A 20,894-nucleotide genomic window follows, 5' to 3' on the forward strand; every position below is an offset into this window, starting at 1 on the left:
AGTGCTATAAATTCAGAGGAGTTAGAATCTAGGAAGAGGCTCTCCCACTTTCACTCTCTGCTCTCAGATCAGGCAGGCAGTACCTCTAATATGGAAGCTATGGACACCACACCTCCTTCACACGCTGTCCTCTTCCATTCTGCTCCTGTTTTCCCCACCACCCCATTTACGGCTTTGGCGGGCATCGGTGCTTCAGCAGGAAGCACGTCAGACCCCGAACCTATGGACACCACACCACCTTCACACGCTGTCATCTTCCATTCTGCTCCTGTTTTCCCCAGCACCCCATTTACGGCTTTGGCGGGCATCGGTGCTTCAACAGGAAGCACGTCAGACCCCGAACCTATGGACACCACACCTCCTTCACATGCTGTCATCTTCCATTCTGCTCCTGTTTTCCCCACCACCCCATTTACGGCCCTGGTGAGCATCGGTGTTTCAGCAGGAAGCACGTCAGACCCCGAACCTATGGACACCACACCACCTTCACATGCTGTCATCTTCCATTCTGCTCCTGTTTTCCCCAGCACCCCATTTACGGCCCTGGCGGGCATCGGTGCTTCAGCAGGAAGCACGTCAGACCCCGAACCTATGGACACCACACCTCCTTCACACGCTGTCATGTACTATTCTGCTCCTGTTTTCTCCAGCAACCCATTTACGCCTTTGGTTGGCATCGGTGCCTCAGCAGTCAGCACCTCAGACCCCGAACCTATGGACACCACACCTCCTTCCCACGCTGTCATCTTCCATCCTGCTCCTCTTTACCCCAGCACCCCATTTACGGCTTAGGCCGGCACTGGTGCTTCAGCAGGCAGTACCTCTAACACCAAAGCTATGGACACCACACTTCCTTCCCAGGCTGTCATTTTCCAGTCTGCCCTGTCTCCAATAGAACCACTACCCATTTCACACCACTGTTCCAAGTTCTGGGAACACACCACCCAGTGATAGCAATGCCTCAGCCCATGCCTCGACTCATTTACCTGCAACGTGAGCCAACAGACAGACCAACACTTCAAAGTTATGACAGAAAGTTGAGTAAGTTTATACGCTTGGAATTTCATTTATTATTGTTAACAAGCACAACTGTAGTGCTTAGACTATAACAAGTACTATTCTAAGGGCTTACCAAATATTAACTCACTTATTCCTCATAATGGCAACCCTAGAGGTAGGTAATATTCATAATGTTCACTTTTCTGGGGGCAACTGAGGCCCAGAGACGTTGAAGAGCTTGCCTAATGCCACACAGTAAGTAGGTGGCAAAACCCGGGATTAAAACCAGACCGTCTAGACTTTCATCTAGACTTTCATCACTTTGCTGTGTCACCGTACTATAAGTTGTGGTTAGGGAAGGAACTCAATTGACAAGACTCTGAACTAAAAGGAGAAGGGAGAAATGAGAAAATGAGTGATCCTAGAAACTAGAGTAGAGTTAGGCTCAGAAATTTCTGGTGATGAGACCCGGAAGAAGAAGAACTTGGTTGGAATATTAACTTGGGGTAGTATCTGAATCCATGGAGAAATGGTTTTGTTTTCTGTAAAATTTAGAAAGGTCAGTTGGATGAAGATTAATGAAGACAAAAGTAGAAAGGAAAAGAAAAAGGTGCCTTAAGGGAGACATAACCGCTTCCCTCTACGTAGCCACAGGTGGGGTCCTGTGGGAAAGGATGGAGCTCTCTCTACCGGGTTGGTCACCAGGCTGAACAAGGAGAAACATGGCAACCATTGTACTGGTTTTGATGATCTCTCAAAACCAAGGCTTCAGTTTCCAAGAACGACCTACGGTAGCATAACTAGTGTGTGTCACACATGCCACTAAGTGTGTTTCCAGTCACACATTTTAATTGGAGAACTACTTCCTATGAGGTAGGCATCAGTTCCCTATGGCTGCTGTAACAAATGACTACAAATGTGCTTGCTTCTAACAAAACACACTTATTTTCTTATGGTTCTGGAAGACAGAGGTCCAAAACCAGTTTCCCTGGGCTGAAACCAGAAGTCGACAGGGCCATCCATCCTCCTTCTAGAGGCTCTAAGCGAGAATCTGTTTGTTTCCTCGCCAGCATTCCTTCACTTCTGGCCACATCAATGCAACCCCAACTTCGTCATCACATTCTCTTTGGAGTACAAATCCCCTCTGCCTCTCTCTTACGAGAACACCAGTGGTTATATTTGGGCCCATCCAGGTAGTCCAGGAGAATCTTCCCATCTGAGAACCATTACTTTCATCCCACTGGCAAAGTGCCTTCTGCCATTTAAGTTGACATCCACAGGTTCTGGAGAGTAGAATGTGGACATTTGGGGGCAATGGTATTATTCAGTCTACTACAAGGTAGATACTATTATCTTTCTCAGACGTAGGAAATGACGTTTAGGGAAGTAGCTTGTCTCAGGTCTACAATTTCCAGAGTAGAGACTTAAATTCTGCCACTGACACTTTAGGACACACCCTAAACAACTTGAATCTGTGTCCTTAACTACTGCATAATCCTTGGTTAAGAGTCACACTTAGGTATCAAGACCCAATTGAATACAACACAAGTACTGTCTCCTCTTTCACTATGTTTGCCTGGTGTACTGATGAATCTTGCCCAGAGCAGAAGAGTTCAGAAAATTGTTATGCAGGTTTACGAAGAGAAAGCATTTACTGTTTGACGTGCCTGGAATAACGGAAGGCTTTTTCAAATAAAATATGCCCCCAAATAGTCAAGTGTCACAACAGAGGTAACCCCGTGGGAGTCACGAGGAGACTAAAATTAGCTCCAGTTGTGCAGGAGAGAAAAGTTTCACTGAAGGCAGGTGTAGTTCAGCCAAGCCCTACAGCACAGAAGTAGGAATGTGGGTATGTACGAATGGGAAAGAGTTTAATGCAGAATGGATGAGAAATATGCATTCGACCTATTCTAAAACAACTGGCTTATTAACTCAGTAAATCGATTTAGTCAGTCAAACTAGCTTTAGCTGATTACTTATCCAGGGAATAGCTGTTTAGAGTAATTTTTGTCATAGAACAGTAAATATGGTTGAACTATAGCTTTAGGCTTGCTAAGTGAAATAGATTGCTCTAGATGATTTTCAAGTGACTTACTTGGTAGTACTCACGAAATTGGGGGTTAACAATTGCTTAAGAAAACAAAGAGAATTGATTTTAAATAAAGTACTTACTGTGTGAACTATCTGTTCAGTAGCTCATGTTAAACGGATGTTTATAATCCCCATTGGACAACCAACTACTTTTTTGCAAATGGCAATGTGAATTGCTCTCGCATAAACTATAGCAATGACCACCTATCTAATTTGTTGTCCAAACCAGAAATCTTCTAACAATACTGGTGTCCTAATAAAAATAAGCACGAAGGGAACACACACTGGGTGTCTCCCGTGTGCCTGTGCATGCATCTATATCTCACTGAAGCCCCATAACAGCCCCCAAGAGAGGGACTCTGAGTGTCCCCATGCTGCTTGTGGAGAAACAGGCACAGGAAGGTTCAATAGTCTATCTACCTAATATCACACAGAGGGTGGGAGAGCCCGTTTTTAAACCACCTGCCTCCAATTCCAGGTGCCAGGAGCCAGGCTCAGCCTACAGCTCTCTTCTGCTCGCCTGGAGGTGAAACAAGGTGTCATGATTAGTCAAATCCCGGTCTTCACTCATCAAGGTAGCTTGAACACCTGCACGTCCTCCAAGTAGCATGTAGCATAAGCAATAAGATGTTTGCCCCGTGATCGTCCAGGAACTTGGAATCAGCTGTGCCTGGTTAGGCTGAGCTGGTTTAGAGTGGAGAGGACCACCGATCTTCCACCTGGGCAAGTGCCTTTTGACCTCCTGCCATCAGAGGGCCGAAAACTCCAGCCTGAGAATGTGCTGAGGCCTGTAGCCTAGTTACGCCAGCTCAGAACAATGATGAGCACACGTTTTTCCAATCACCTTTCCTCATGCTCCCCATGCCTCATACTGCCCTGCTTCTTTATTCTTTATCCCACAGATACCCAAAGCCCCTTGCCTTTGGGGAGGCGGATTTGAGACCTATTGTCACGTCACGTCCTCGCTTGGCTGCCCTGTGAATAAACCTCCTCTTTGCTGCAAACCTCAGCATTTCAGTGTCTTGGCTTGCTGTGCCTCAGACAGAATGGTTGGGAGCACTGGTACAGGACCGTTGCATGTGAGGGAAGCTGGTTCCTAGTAGTCACATTGCGGATGTTTTCTCCTCTCGGGGTGGGGGTGGGACAGACATCCTGCTCTTGCAGAAAGGGAGAAACGCAGGTGCCAAACCCTTGCCCTCAGCATCACCATCACCTAGGAGCTTGTTAGAAGCACAGAATCCAGGCCCCACCCAGAACTACTGAATACCAGCCTGCATTGAACAAGATCCCCAAGAGAGGCATACCCATATTAAAGCTGGAGAGGCACCAAGCTGTCATCATCTTCTCCGCAGCTAATGAAAACGAAGCAAAGATTCATCCCGAGCCGACTCTGCCTCAGTCACCTGGATATCCCATGAGCTCATTTAATCCTCCCCAGAACCTGCAAATGAGACTGAGGGTCAGAGTGGTCTAGCACCCAAGGTTCCATAAGAGAACATGACCAAGGCTCACTGGAGCCCAGACTTCCAAAAAAGAAGGCCCCTGAGCACAGCATGGCACCACCGCAGCCCAAACCGAGGGCCTCGATGGTAGGCCAGGCTCCCCACGCAGAGTTCACACCATTCGACAGATGCCCACAGCAGACCACAAGGCAATATGAGAAGTAACTTCTGATTGTGGAATCTCTGAATTTTGAGATTTAAAGAAAAAAATCTGTTTTCGGGGGATGGTTAAAACAGTTCTACCAAGGAGTAAAGAGAGGGCATCTCAAGGCTCCTTCTGGACTAAGAATTTAATGCCTACTTATTGAGAAATGCTCCGTGCATTTGCTCAGCCCTACGTCAAGATGAAGTTCTCTGTGCCCTAGAAGCTTAGGTTCTAAAAAGGCCACAGAAATGGGTGAGACCTAAAAAATGCCAGAACAATGCAACGGCCTTAATCAGACTGTCTTTGCTTTGCCTTGCTTACAAGTCACTGACTTTAAACTGAATATGGTGTCATGTCTTTATGTTTCTTGAAGCTTTTTTTTTCAAAAGATCATATAAAGATTTTCTTCCATGGTAAGACTTTTATATTGTATTTTTCTTAAACTGGACTGTGGTACATTTACCCTCCATCAGATGATTGCTTATAACTCACCTTGCTTTGTTAAGAATACCGCTAGAGGCTTCTATGTCCCTACCTAGAAAAATACATTTTCAGGCCCATTGAAACCAATGAAAATCCAAGATTTCAGAGCACAAGATAATGAAAATTCTCTGTATCCGCATCTTTTACTGCTTTTAATCTGTTAACAGTCCCTAAGTGTGTCAGATGAAAGGTACTGTCGTGGGAATTGACATCATTAACAGCATTCCGTACAGGTAAGTCTTGATTGTTCCAAGTTCTCAAAAAGTTGGACATATTTACTGCCTCTATGACATCTCTAGGGTGTGTGGAAAAAATAAAAAAGAGGCCTGTACAATGTATTTCTCCAAATATACACACAAATAGTTTGCACATACAAACAGGGAAACCTTATAAATAACGTATGGGGAGCAAAGGATTGTCGGTAACGGAACTACTCATTTCGAAAGACAACACTGTCACCAAGTGTCCCCTCACCAAAACTGACTGGGAATTTTTAGGGACCACCAAACCAGAGATGGAGATTTTTAGGCACATTCTTGCCAGAAAAGAGAGCCTAGGGCATAAACCACTCAACTTGTTGGCACGAATGCCAGGGCAACCCGAGCAAGTGGATATACAAGCCTACGTAACGCTTGGAAGTAGGAAGCTTTGGAGGACTACACCTGGGCTGGTACTGGCCTCCCTCCCCAAAGGGACAAGGAGAGCAGAAACCTGGATGGAGTCAAGAGAGAGAACAAGGAAAGGCAAGGCTGGGTCTGGAGCAACGTGTGGATCCAGGAGCATGTGTCTCAGAACTGCCGGGGCTCTGCAGACCAGCTGCATCCCCATTCTCCTTGACCCTCATGGGTATAATGAACTCAGGATGGGCGCATCCCGGCTGCCAAGTCACTTCCACCTGTCCATGGAGTTGACAGTTACTTGCTCACAGTGAACCAACCTCTCTGGACCTAACAGCTACTGCAGGAGGCGGTAGTGGAGAACAAGGTGACGACAACGACCAGATGCGAAGGAGGAAGCGACGTTCAGCGGACCGACTGGGTGGACTGATGGTGTGGGGTTAAGTCTGCAGAGCTAAAGGGGCCAGATGTAGAAAAGGGAAGGGGAACCATGAGGATATGGTCAAGCCCCATCGTATGGATATTTCATCCATATATTGTATGCAAATTCCATTCAATTTGCTCTGAGTGAACAAGAGAGAACAAAATTATCCTTTAAACCATGTCAGTGACTTTATTTACCATCTCATTTGATGAGCTCCTAGCCCAGGGTCAGAGGGAAATGGGAGCTGTGAGTCTGCCATCTCTCAGGAAGTTTCAGGCCTCAGAGGCCCCTCAGAGCCAAACTACCTCACCTTTTGCACTTTTCAAGCAACGTTATTCTTAAGTGCGAGTCACCCTCTTCATCAGGTTCTCCAAGAAACAGCAATCTCTCCCAATGAGAGAGGAAAAATGGGCTACTTTGGCTTGCTGAGGCACAATATGTAGTTCTCCAAAATGGTACCTGCCTGGGGATTTTTCAAGAAAATTAAGCATCAGTGGTGATTTGTTAGTCTTCACATAACGTATGACCCAGATGTGCTGAGAAATAAGAAAAGGATGAACGAATCAAGGGCGGCTGATCCAAGGAGGCAAGGGGCCACTTCCGCAGCCTACGTGGTAAGCTAGAGGGAGGGAACATCCAGCTGGTGGGAGCTGAAGACAGGGGCCAGTCCTCCTTGGGCTCGGGATGCCACCCCCTCTTCCTACATCTTCACGCTCTCCTTCTCTGTTGGCCCCTCCCAGCCATATTAAAGAGCCACAAGGAAATGCTCTCCTCCATTCCATTCTCCTGTCCTATCCACCCCTCCCTTCTTTCCCTTTGCCATCAATTTCTTGACTTGCCCCCCATTTCTCCCCTCCCATCCACACTGCGGTCTGGTTTCTGCCCCCCTACTCTCGTGAAACTGATCTCCTTGAAGCCCCCAATGATTTCTCCGTTGACAAGTCCAGGGCACTACTTCTCAATCCTTATCTTTCTGACCGCCAAGCCGAGTCAGATCTTAAACAACGTCTTTGTCTTGAAAATCTCTTCCCTTGGCTTCCGCACCACCTTTCCTTTTCTTTCCATGAGACCGATCACAACCAGTGCTGCAGATTCCATCGAATTAAGGAATGCTGTTGCCTACATGTGTGAATGAGCTCAAGTGAGTAAAGTACTGAAGTAGAGGACAGCTAAAGTGAAACGTCTTCATGAATGTCCACGTGGCTGAGCAGCAAGTTAACCTTTCCTACATGTGCTAAAGAAGAAGAGTTGGGTTTTATTTTATTTACTTTTCCCTGGACTGTGTTGAATGACTATCATCTACAAGTTCAGGCTACTTTTGGCTGAGGATTAATGCACTGGGAGAGCTGAGAGAAAACTGAACAATAGAGCTGTCTTTTTCTTGACCAGTTCACCTTAGTTTCCCAAACTCTAAGTCTTTCCCGAATTCTTTCTCCTTTTTAGTGTAGTAAAAGGAACATAACACAACATCCACCATTTGGATCATTTTACAATTCACCGTACCATTCAGTGGAATTTACTACTGTCACAATGTTGTGCAACTATCACCACTGCCGAGCTGCAAAACATTTTCATCAACCAAGAGGAAACCTACACCCATTTTAAGGAGTCATTCCCTATTTCCCTCTCTTCCAAACCCCGGAAACCACTAATGTAGAATCTTTTCTGTGTGTATGGATTTGCCACTGCTGGACATTTCATATAAATGGAACCATACGATATGTAGCCTTTCATGCCTGACTCCTTTCACTTAGTTGCATCCATCATGTAGCATGTATCAGAAATCCACTCACTGTTATGGCTGAATCCTTCATACCCTTTGAATACAAAATTAAAAATACGTTGAGAGTGAAGCTCTGTTTTAATGGCACATCTATTAGGCCAATTCATTGAAAGAAGCTGAAGATGGAGATATTGTTGTGAAATGATAATCATTGAGAAGCCTCAGCCAATTGGATAACGAAAAGTTTGGGAAATGTTGCAAAAAATTATCTGCTTTACGTTAAAAGCCTATTAAACAAGGATGCAGGAGATTGTCTTTTTCTTGCAGGTAACTTAAATGAGGCAGAAAGAAATAACTGCCCTTTAAAACACATTTTGAAAGGATTCTATTTATTCTTAATAGACGAATGGGAGTACAGGAAGTTCACATCCAATATGGACTCCCTGTCCAAACACTGTTTATCGTTCTAGCCACCACTATCGAATTATATTTCTTGAGAGTAAGGCAGCTCAATTCCTGCATATTACTTTCTAAAATTCATCCATCAAATCCATTAATACAGTATAAACAAGAGTTGTTCATGTTTAAGTGCACTTCAAATATCAGGTATAAAGAACCCCCAGTAAGAAAAAGAATCCTATATCTCTTGCCAGAATGTGGTCAGCTGTGGGGTGCTCTGCTAGCTGAAAGACACATTCATTATTAAGGGGATAGAGGCTGTTTAAGTGGGATGAGAGCCAAAAAATTTTAACTACATATATGTGTGAAGAACAGTGCTAGGTTATCTCATATTCTATATCAGTCAAGGCTACCATTTTACATACGTGAAAAGTAAAGTTAAAAGTGTATTAGTAGGGCTTCCCTGTTGGCGCGGTGGTTAAGGATCCACCTGCCAGTGCACGGGACACACGTTTGAGCCCTGGTCCGGGAAGATCCCACATGCCACGGAGCAACTAAGACCATGTGCCACAACTACTGAGCCTGCGTGCTAGAGCCCGTGAACCACAGCTACTGAAGCCCATGCACCTAGACCCCGTGCTCAGCAACAACGAGAGGCCACCACAATGAGAAGCCCACGTACTGCAACAAAGAGTAGCCCCCGCTCACCGCAACTAGAGAAAGCCCGCGCACAGCAACGAACAGCCTAGGCAGCCAAAGATAAATAAATAAATACATCTATTTTTAAGAAAAGTGTTTTAGTAACTTACTAAAAGGCACGCAAGCAGGAAACGTGAGCAAGAATTCAATCCCAAATCTGTCACACTGTAGTTTAAGCTAATACTTGAGATTAATAAAAACAGCACTAAATTAAAAGTTCAGAGATATTTTTTATTTCATACTTTCACTAATGCTCTTTGGAGATAAATCATGTCATTTATATGGGCCTTAGTTTTCACAACTTTAATAGTTGGAAGCTTGACTAGATGATCTGTATGTAGTCTTCCAATTCTAAAATGTTCCACTAATTTGGATTGCTACAATAATTGCCCTTGCAATACATGCATGCTGCCACCAAGTAGCAGTAGAGACTACTAGTTCCTTTTCTACCCCTAGTGGGGGTGCATTTTGACAGCAGACTTATCTGTCAATAGTACAACCTGTTAGTATAACTATAAGATAACAAAATAATCTGGTATTCTTTCCTGTAAAACAGAAGCTTTACATTGTGTCTGTGAATCGTATCAGAATCACCTGTAGGTTTTTAAATATAGAGGAAATCCTGAACCCATTGAATGAGACTCTTCAGAGACAGGACTTGGGCATCTGGAATTCTGGGTTCCCATCATTTGTATATTTTATTTCATTTCATTTTTGCCTATGTACAATATTTGTCACATCCTTTTGAATCTTTAAAACTTTCTTTTTGTTTTAAATTTTAGAATATTCCATAATCTTCACCTACTTTTCATAAGGTGTTATCTGTTATGTTTATTCGATCTTGTGCTTCTCCCGGTTAAGACTTCTTTCTTTCCTTGTTTTTGGTTTTTTTCGGGGCCCTGCCTCATGTCTTGCAGGATCTTAGTTCCCTGACCTGGGATTGGACCCCAGGGTCCCAGCAGTGAAAGCGTCATGTTCTAAATACTGGACCACCAGGGAAGTCCCAAGATTTCAGTTGTAAATGACTTCTTTCCCCACTCTAATTCATTCCTGGGATCAGTTTCATGTTTGGACATTAAAGCAACCTTGCATTGCCAGAATAAAGCTACTTTGATTCTGATATATGATTGTTTTACATACCATGGATACAGTTTGTGCTTCTCTTTACACATTTTGCATGCATGTTCAAAGGAGAAACTGGCCTGTGATTCTATTCTCGTAATATTCTTTATCGATTTTTTTGTTGCTGTTTTAAGATTCTATACTTTATGTTTTATTTATTCATTTTTGGCTGCATTGGGTCTTCATTGCTGCATGCGAGCTTTCTCTAGTTGCGGCGAGCGGGGGTCTATTCTTTGTTGCGGAGAGTAGGCTTCTCATTGCAGCCTTCTGACCCCATGGGCTTCTGACACCATTCGTCAGTGCTACTTCAGGTCCTCACCCCTTCCCTTCTGACCCTGGGCGGTGAAATCCTCCTTATGCGGCTGGCGTGCGGCAGAAAGTCAATGAGGCAAGAGTAGGTTTGGAGTATCCAAGGAGCAGAAAGGATGTCAGCGTGTGGAAAACAGAGCGAGCAAATTGGAGAGGAGAATGAAACAGTCAGAGAGGAAACAGAGGCCCAGATTTCTAGGTCTGTGGAGGCACTCTGAGGACTTTGCATTTTCTGTGAAGAAGCCACTGAAGAAATTTGAGTGACATGATCTGACTTATGTTTTAACAAGATCTCTCTGGATGCCACGCTGATTAGAGACTGTAGGAGAGCAAGGACAAGCCCCAGAAGACCAACAGTTGATTCAAAGAAATGATTACTCAAACATGGTCCCTCTCCTCAGTGAAGACGCAGAGCAGCAATTGGCAAATAATGGCCACGAATCAAATCAGGCTCTCAGCCTGGATCTGTGGGACTGTGAGCTAATAATGGTTCTCACGTTTAGAAAGCTTGTTGAAGAGGAAAGAGGAGGAGAAGCTACAGAAACTGTATATGGCCCACAAAGCCTAAGATATTTAAAATCCAGAAAATGCTTTCCAACACCTGATGTAAAGCATGGGGCTGGTAGGAGGTCCTCAACCAAATTTGGAAGAGGAATACATGAGGCAGTTAGTTCCTGAAAACACTGTAAAGTGATAGGTGTCAAGAAACATTTACCCCTTCACCCTTAACCTTCACAAATGATGCCAGTTCCATTGAGCTATTGAAAAATACATTCTGCCTTTCAGAAAAATAACCCAGAGGACATTTTCTCACATACGCAAGGTCATAAACAACTGTCAAGTGAAGTTGAAATAGCAACAAATCAAATAATAACAAAAAACATTTTTACTGATTTTTAAATCTTACAAAGCATTTTCATGTTCATTATCTAATTTAATCCTCCAATCAACGTCATGAGATAGTTATTATTTCCCCATTAGAAATGACCACATATGAAATCCTGAGTGATTGCTCAACAAAAGCTGAAATCTTGAGTGTTACATCTATGAAGGCCATGGTTGGGTGTTTTCCCATGGGAACATTGGATGCTAAAATCCACAGGGATTTTCAGCTCAAGATGGCAGACTAGGAAATATATTTACTTTCTGTTCCTCCTGAAACCATATCTAAATAAAACTGTAGAAATACCAAAATGAATCAACCAATAAAAGCCAAGATATTCTGGAAGTCATCAACCACAGAAAGATTTCAACACATTTCGAGAAGGCAAGCAATGAAATGGAGGAGCCATGAATAAAATAATGGAGAAAAAAAGGCTGAGCCTAAGTAAGGTCTGCACAAAGTCACTCAGCTTTTGCTGAGCTCTGGTTATAGTAAAGGGCAGAGGAAAGGAGAGGGGCTGAAAACAAGGAGACAAACGTCATTTTAGGAAAAACACTTCATTTAATGAGCTCCAGGGAACACTCAGCCTGCTGCCATACTAACTCATGAATTACAATGGATTGTTGGTAAGCAAGACAAGAAAACAGGGAAGAAACAAAAGAAACAAAAATCAAGACACTGTTTCTAACTGAACTCTTCTCAAATGAGATCGAGGAATTATGGTTCAATGCCACAGCTGTAAATCATTTCTGCTCTTGGAGAGGTTACAAAGGGCTTATAATATTTCCCTTGTTTTCAGACAGAATTTAGGTCTGAGCAAAAGATTTTGTGTCCTCCAACCCCAAAATTTATTGGGGATGGAAGCCCAGATTTGCTGGGACATACCATAAAAAGAATCTCAAGAGCAGAGGGTCAAACTGATTTTGGAATATATGAATTATGCCCAGTGTGAGTTTCAATAGGTTTATATATATATATATATATATATATACATTTTTACTGATCTATATGATTTTGGGTTCTGAAACTTCTACATGTCACATGCGTGATACATAACAGACAATGTCAGCCCCAGGAGGGAGAAAACACTCCAATGAAGCAAGCCAAAGAAACAAGTTTTAAGCAAGCTCAAGTGATGTGTAGACCAGGATTGTTCAATTCCTACCTGTCATGCTGAAGCTTCCAGCTCCTGAATAACAACACATGCTTCCTTTGTCCTAGACAGCCAAGAGTACGTCTCCTCTCTTGGGCATAAGAATCCCTAGAGTTACATATGTGTAGTAAAGAGTGGACCCAGCTGCCATACTCACAATGACCAAATTGTGTTGATCGTACTTTATACCAATACATCGCTCCACGCTGAAGTTGCAATAAATGATATATTTGCTTTCTGGACATATGAATGAGACGCCTTACTGGATATACTCCAGGAAGGCCAGAGAAGCTGGCTTCTAATCCATACGGAACAATTCACTGGTGAATTTCTTTCAGGATAGCCCATGATTTATCTAGAATATCATCTTTACATATCTGGATCCTTCAAACTAGACAAAGGGAAAATACGGGCTTCAAGCCTCAGTTAGAAATATGGAATGGTGCCATGCTGACAACTGGTGCTCCCTGACCTGTATCTTCTGAGATTAGAACACAGTGTGGTGGATGACCAATTCATGCGTTGAACAAAAGAAGACCTCCTACAGGGCAGTGTAGCTGTTCGTTACAGGTATGGCACTTAGGGCTAAGTACCATAAGGACTACAAGAAAAAAAGAGAAACAAGTAACACATGAAGCATATACGATAAGGAGGCACCACAGTCCAGAGCACAAGCTCTGGAATCACACAGGCTTGGATCGAATCCCGGCTAAGCCACTACCATCTATATACCCTGAAGGACAGGCCAAGGTTTAAATGTTCTTTTACCAAATTTCAAAAAAGAAGTGAAGAAAGAACCTATCTGCCAGGAAGGGACATCGTGGGCTGCAGCATCCAGCCGGATCAGGGCTCTGCATCTCCTGCTCACAAACCTTGGCCACCTGGCTCATGGTGATGCTGGCAGCTGAGCAGCCCTGGAGAAGGCGATCCTGTCTCCAGGTCTCGCAGAGGAGCTGGGGAGGTCTGCGGACGAGGTGGCCCACACCCTGGTAAGCTCTGGCTGCCTCCTGCCCTCAGGTCTGAGCAGGCTCTGGCCTCTGGGCCCCGTGGTGGGGAAGGCCTGGCCGATACATACGCAGGGCTGAGGGGCCTGCAGAGCCAGTCCCCAGGCAGGGTGGGCTCTGGAGGAGGCTTCCACAGTCCCCAACAGTCTCCGCATGGTGGCCCATCTGGTGCCAAACACCTGCCACCCACAGCCAGAAGTCCCAGCCACTAGAAAGTCCAGAAGGGGCCCCGCCCTTTGCCTTTGGGCCGGGGTTAAGCCAGCAGCTGGGCTTGCATGTGACCCCTGCCTCACCCCCTGCCCCGCCCGCTCTTTCTGTGACACGTACAATGGATATGTCATAAAGCCAGGCAGAGCCAGTGCTATAAATTCAGAGGAGTTAGAATCTAGGAAGAGGCTCTCCCACTTTCACTCTCTGCTCTCAGATCAGGCAGGCAGTACCTCTAATATGGAAGCTATGGACACCACACCTCCTTCACACGCTGTCCTCTTCCATTCTGCTCCTGTTTTCCCCAGCACCCCATTTACGGCTTTGGCGGGCATCGGTGCTTCAGCAGGAAGCACGTCAGACCCCGAACCTATGGACACCACACCTCCTTCACACGCTGTCATCTTCCATTCTGCTCCTGTTTTCCCCACCACCCCATTTACGGCCCTGGCGGGCATCGGTGCTTCAGCAGGAAGCACGTCAGACCCCGAACCTATGGACACCACACCACCTTCACACGCTGTCATCTTCCATTCTGCTCCTGTTTTCCCCAGCACCCCATTTACGGCTTTGGTGGGCATCGGTGCTTCAACAGGAAGCACGTCAGACCCCGAACCTATGGACACCACACCACCTTCACATGCTGTCATCTTCCATTCTGCTCCTGTTTTCCCCAGCACCCCATTTACGGCCCTGGCGGGCATCGGTGCTTCAGCAGGAAGCACGTCAGACCCCGAACCTATGGACACCACACCTCCTTCACACGCTGTCATGTACTATTCTGCTCCTGTTTTCTCCAGCAACCCATTTACGCCTTTGGTTGGCATCGGTGCCTCAGCAGTCAGCACCTCAGACGCCGAACCTATGGACACCACACCTCCTTCCCACGCTGTCATCTTCCATCCTGCTCCTCTTTACCCCAGCACCCCATTTACGGCTTAGGCCGGCACTGGTGCTTCAGCAGGCAGCACCTCTAACACCAAAGCTATGGACACCACACTTCCTTCCCAGGCTGTCATTTTCCAGTCTGCCCTGTCTCCAATAGAACCACTACCCATTTCACACCGCTGTTCCAAGTTCTGGGAACACACCACCCAGTGATAGCAATGCCTCAGCCCATGCCTCGACTCATTTACCTGCAACGTGAGCCAACAGACAGACCAACACTTCAAAGTTATGACAGAAAGTTGAGTAAGTTTATACGCTTGGAATTTCATTTATTATTATTAACAAGCACAACTGTAGTGCTTAGACTATAACAAGTACTATTCTAAGGGCTTACCAAATATTAACTCACTTATTCCTCATAATGGCAACCCTAGAGGTAGGTAATATTCATAATGTTCACTTTTCTGGGGGCAACTGAGGCCCAGAGACGTTGAAGAGCTTGCCTAATGCCACACAGTAAGTAGGTGGCAAAACCCGGGATTAAAACCAGACCGTCTAGACTTTCATCACTTTGCTGTGTCACCGTACTATAAGTTGTGGTTAGGGAAGGAACTCAATTGACAAGACTCTGAACTAAAAGGAGAAGGGAGAAATGAGAAAATGAGTGATCCTAGAAACTAGAGTAGAGTTAGGCTCAGAAATTTCTGGTGATGAGACCCGGAAGAAGAAGAACTTGGTTGGAATATTAACTTGGGGTAGTATCTGAATCCATGGAGAAATGGTTTTGTTTTCTGTAAAATTTAGAAAGGTCAGTTGGATGAAGATTAATGAAGACAAAAGTAGAAAGGAAAAGAAAAAGGTGCCTTAAGGGAGACATAACCGCTTCCCTCTACGTAGCCACAGGTGGGGTCCTGTGGGAAAGGATGGAGCTCTCTCTACCGGGTTGGTCACCAGGCTGAACAAGGAGAAACATGGCAACCATTGTACTGGTTTTGATGATCTCTCAAAACCAAGGCTTCAGTTTCCAAGAACGACCTACGGTAGCATAACTAGTGTGTGTCACACATGCCACTAAGTGTGTTTCCAGTCACACATTTTAATTGGAGAACTACTTCCTATGAGGTAGGCATCAGTTCCCTATGGCTGCTGTAACAAATGACTACAAATGTGCTTGCTTCTAACAAAACACACTTATTTTCTTATGGTTCTGGAAGACAGAGGTCCAAAACCAGTTTCCCTGGGCTGAAACCAGAAGTCGACAGGGCCATCCATCCTCCTTCTAGAGGCTCTAAGCGAGAATCTGTTTGTTTCCTCGCCAGCATTCCTTCACTTCTGGCCACATCAATGCAACCCCAACTTCGTCATCACATTCTCTTTGGAGTACAAATCCCCTCTGCCTCTCTCTTACGAGAACACCAGTGGTTATATTTGGGCCCATCCAGGTAGTCCAGGAGAATCTTCCCATCTGAGAACCATTACTTTCATCCCACTGGCAAAGTGCCTTCTGCCATTTAAGTTGACATCCACAGGTTCTGGAGAGTAGAATGTGGACATTTGGGGGCAATGGTATTATTCAGTCTACTACAAGGTAGATACTATTATCTTTCTCAGACGTAGGAAATGACGTTTAGGGAAGTAGCTTGTCTCAGGTCTACAATTTCCAGAGTAGAGACTTAAATTCTGCCACTGACACTTTAGGACACACCCTAAACAACTTGAATCTGTGTCCTTAACTACTGCATAATCCTTGGTTAAGAGTCACACTTAGGTATCAAGACCCAATTGAATACAACACAAGTACTGTCTCCTCTTTCACTATGTTTGCCTGGTGTACTGATGAATCTTGCCCAGAGCAGAAGAGTTCAGAAAATTGTTATGCAGGTTTACGAAGAGAAAGCATTTACTGTTTGACGTGCCTGGAATAACGGAAGGCTTTTTCAAATAAAATATGCCCCCAAATAGTCAAGTGTCACAACAGAGGTAACCCCGTGGGAGTCACGAGGAGACTAAAATTAGCTCCAGTTGTGCAGGAGAGAAAAGTTTCACTGAAGGCAGGTGTAGTTCAGCCAAGCCCTACAGCACAGAAGTAGGAATGTGGGTATGTACGAATGGGAAAGAGTTTAATGCAGAATGGATGAGAAATATGCATTCGACCTATTCTAAAACAACTGGCTTATTAACTCAGTAAATCGATTTAGTCAGTCAAACTAGCTTTAGCTGATTACTTATCCAGGGAATAGCTGTTTAGAGTAATTTTTGTCATAGAACAGTAAATATGGTTGAACTATAGCTTTAGGCTTGCTAAGTGAAATAGATTGCTCTAGATGATTTTCAAGTGACTTACTTGGTAGTACTCACGAAATTGGGGGTTAACAATTGCTTAAGAAAACAAAGAGAATTGATTTTAAATAAAGTACTTACTGTGTGAACTATCTGTTCAGTAGCTCATGTTAAACGGATGTTTATAATCCCCATTGGACAACCAACTACTTTTTTGCAAATGGCAATGTGAATTGCTCTCGCATAAACTATAGCAATGACCACCTATCTAATTTGTTGTCCAAACCAGAAATCTTCTAACAATACTGGTGTCCTAATAAAAATAAGCACGAAGGGAACACACACTGGGTGTCTCCCGTGTGCCTGTGCATGCATCTATATCTCACTGAAGCCCCATAACAGCCCCCAAGAGAGGGACTCTGAGTGTCCCCATGCTGCTTGTGGAGAAACAGGCACAGGAAGGTTCAATAGTCTATCTACCTAATATCACACAGAGGGTGGGAGAGCCCGTTTTTAAACCACCTGCCTCCAATTCCAGGTGCCAGGAGCCAGGCTCAGCCTACAGCTCTCTTCTGCTCGCCTGGAGGTGAAACAAGGTGTCATGATTAGTCAAATCCCGGTCTTCACTCATCAAGGTAGCTTGAACACCTGCACGTCCTCCAAGTAGCATGTAGCATAAGCAATAAGATGTTTGCCCCGTGATCGTCCAGGAACTTGGAATCAGCTGTGCCTGGTTAGGCTGAGCTGGTTTAGAGTGGAGAGGACCACCGATCTTCCACCTGGGCAAGTGCCTTTTGACCTCCTGCCATCAGAGGGCCGAAAACTCCAGCCTGAGAATGTGCTGAGGCCTGTAGCCTAGTTACGCCAGCTCAGAACAATGATGAGCACACGTTTTTCCAATCACCTTTCCTCATGCTCCCCATGCCTCATACTGCCCTGCTTCTTTATTCTTTATCCCACAGATACCCAAAGCCCCTTGCCTTTGGGGAGGCGGATTTGAGACCTATTGTCACGTCACGTCCTCGCTTGGCTGCCCTGTGAATAAACCTCCTCTTTGCTGCAAACCTCAGCATTTCAGTGTCTTGGCTTGCTGTGCCTCAGACAGAATGGTTGGGAGCACTGGTACAGGACCGTTGCATGTGAGGGAAGCTGGTTCCTAGTAGTCACATTGCGGATGTTTTCTCCTCTCGGGGTGGGGGTGGGACAGACATCCTGCTCTTGCAGAAAGGGAGAAACGCAGGTGCCAAACCCTTGCCCTCAGCATCACCATCACCTAGGAGCTTGTTAGAAGCACAGAATCCAGGCCCCACCCAGAACTACTGAATACCAGCCTGCATTGAACAAGATCCCCAAGAGAGGCATACCCATATTAAAGCTGGAGAGGCACCAAGCTGTCATCATCTTCTCCGCAGCTAATGAAAACGAAGCAAAGATTCATCCCGAGCCGACTCTGCCTCAGTCACCTGGATATCCCATGAGCTCATTTAATCCTCCCCAGAACCTGCAAATGAGACTGAGGGTCAGAGTGGTCTAGCACCCAAGGTTCCATAAGAGAACATGACCAAGGCTCACTGGAGCCCAGACTTCCAAAAAAGAAGGCCCCTGAGCACAGCATGGCACCACCGCAGCCCAAACCGAGGGCCTCGATGGTAGGCCAGGCTCCCCACGCAGAGTTCACACCATTCGACAGATGCCCACAGCAGACCACAAGGCAATATGAGGAGTAACTTCTGATTGTGGAATCTCTGAATTTTGAGATTTAAAGAAAAAAATCTGTTTTCGGGGGATGGTTAAAACAGTTCTACCAAGGAGTAAAGAGAGGGCATCTCAAGGCTCCTTCTGGACTAAGAATTTAATGCCTACTTATTGAGAAATGCTCCGTGCATTTGCTCAGCCCTACGTCAAGATGAAGTTCTCTGTGCCCTAGAAGCTTAGGTTCTAAAAAGGCCACAGAAATGGGTGAGACCTAAAAAATGCCAGAACAATGCAACGGCCTTAATCAGACTGTCTTTGCTTTGCCTTGCTTACAAGTCACTGACTTTAAACTGAATATGGTGTCATGTCTTTATGTTTCTTGAAGCTTTTTTTTTCAAAAGATCATATAAAGATTTTCTTCCATGGTAAGACTTTTATATTGTATTTTTCTTAAACTGGACTGTGGTACATTTACCCTCCATCAGATGATTGCTTATAACTCACCTTGCTTTGTTAAGAATACCGCTAGAGGCTTCTATGTCCCTACTAAGAAAAATACATTTTCAGGCCCATTGAAACCAATGAAAATCCAAGATTTCAGAGCACAAGATAATGAAAATTCTCTGTATCCGCATCTTTTACTGCTTTTAATCTGTTAACAGTCCCTAAGTGTGTCAGATGAAAGGTACTGTCGTGGGAATTGACATCATTAACAGCATTCCGTACAGGTAAGTCTTGATTGTTCCAAGTTCTCAAAAAGTTGGACATATTTACTGCCTCTATGACATCTCTAGGGTGTGTGGAAAAAATAAAAAAGAGGCCTGTACAATGTATTTCTCCAAATATACACACAAATAGTTTGCACATACAAACAGGGAAACCTTATAAATAACGTATGGGGAGCAAAGGATTGTCGGTAACGGAACTACTCATTTCGAAAGACAACACTGTCACCAAGTGTCCCCTCACCAAAACTGACTGGGAATTTTTAGGGACCACCAAACCAGAGATGGAGATTTTTAGGCACATTCTTGCCAGAAAAGAGAGCCTAGGGCATAAACCACTCAACTTGTTGGCACGAATGCCAGGGCAACCCGAGCAAGTGGATATACAAGCCTACGTAACGCTTGGAAGTAGGAAGCTTTGGAGGACTACACCTGGGCTGGTACTGGCCTCCCTCCCCAAAGGGACAAGGAGAGCAGAAACCTGGATGGAGTCAAGAGAGAGAACAAGGAAAGGCAAGGCTGGGTCTGGAGCAACGTGTGGATCCAGGAGCATGTGTCTCAGAACTGCCGGGGCTCTGCAGACCAGCTGCATCCCCATTCTCCTTGACCCTCATGGGTATAATGAACTCAGGATGGGCGCATCCCGGCTGCCAAGTCACTTCCACCTGTCCATGGAGTTGACAGTTACTTGCTCACAGTGAACCAACCTCTCTGGACCTAACAGCTACTGCAGGAGGCGGTAGTGGAGAACAAGGTGACGACAACGACCAGATGCGAAGGAGGAAGCGACGTTCAGCGGACCGACTGGGTGGACTGATGGTGTGGGGTTAAGTCTGCAGAGCTAAAGGGGCCAGATGTAGAAAAGGGAAGGGGAACCATGAGGATATGGTCAAGCCCCATCGTATGGATATTTCATCCATATATTGTATGCAAATTCCATTCAATTTGCTCTGAGTGAACAAGAGAGAACAAAATTATCCTTTAAACCATGTCAGTGACTTTATTTACCATCTCATTTGATGAGCTCCTAGCCCAGGGTCAGAAGGAAATGGGAGCTGTGAGTCTGCCATCTCTCAGGAAGTCTCAGGCCTCAGAGGCCCCTCAGAGCCAAACTACCTCACCTTTTGCACTTTTCAAGCAACGTTATTCCTAAGTGCGAGTCACCCTCTTCATCAGGTTCTCCAAGAAACAGCAATCTCTCCCAATGAGAGAGGAAAAATGGGCTACTTTGGCTTGCTGAGGCACAATATGTAGTTCTCCAAAATGGTACCTGCCTGGGGATTTTTCAAGAAAATTAAGCATCAGTGGTGATTTGTTAGTCTTCACATAACGTATGACCCAGATGTGCTGAGAAATAAGAAAAGGATGAACGAATCAAGGGCGGCTGATCCAAGGAGGCAAGGGGCAACTTCCGCAGCCTACGTGGTAAGCTAGAGGGAGGGAACATCCAGCTGGTGGGAGCTGAAGACAGGGGCCAGTCCTCCTTGGGCTCGGGATGCCACCCCCTCTTCCTACATCTTCACGCTCTCCTTCTCTGTTGGCCCCT

The sequence above is a fragment of the Lagenorhynchus albirostris genome, chromosome 12 (assembly GCF_949774975.1).
Source record: "Lagenorhynchus albirostris chromosome 12, mLagAlb1.1, whole genome shotgun sequence".
Lineage (NCBI taxonomy): Eukaryota > Metazoa > Chordata > Mammalia > Artiodactyla > Delphinidae > Lagenorhynchus > Lagenorhynchus albirostris.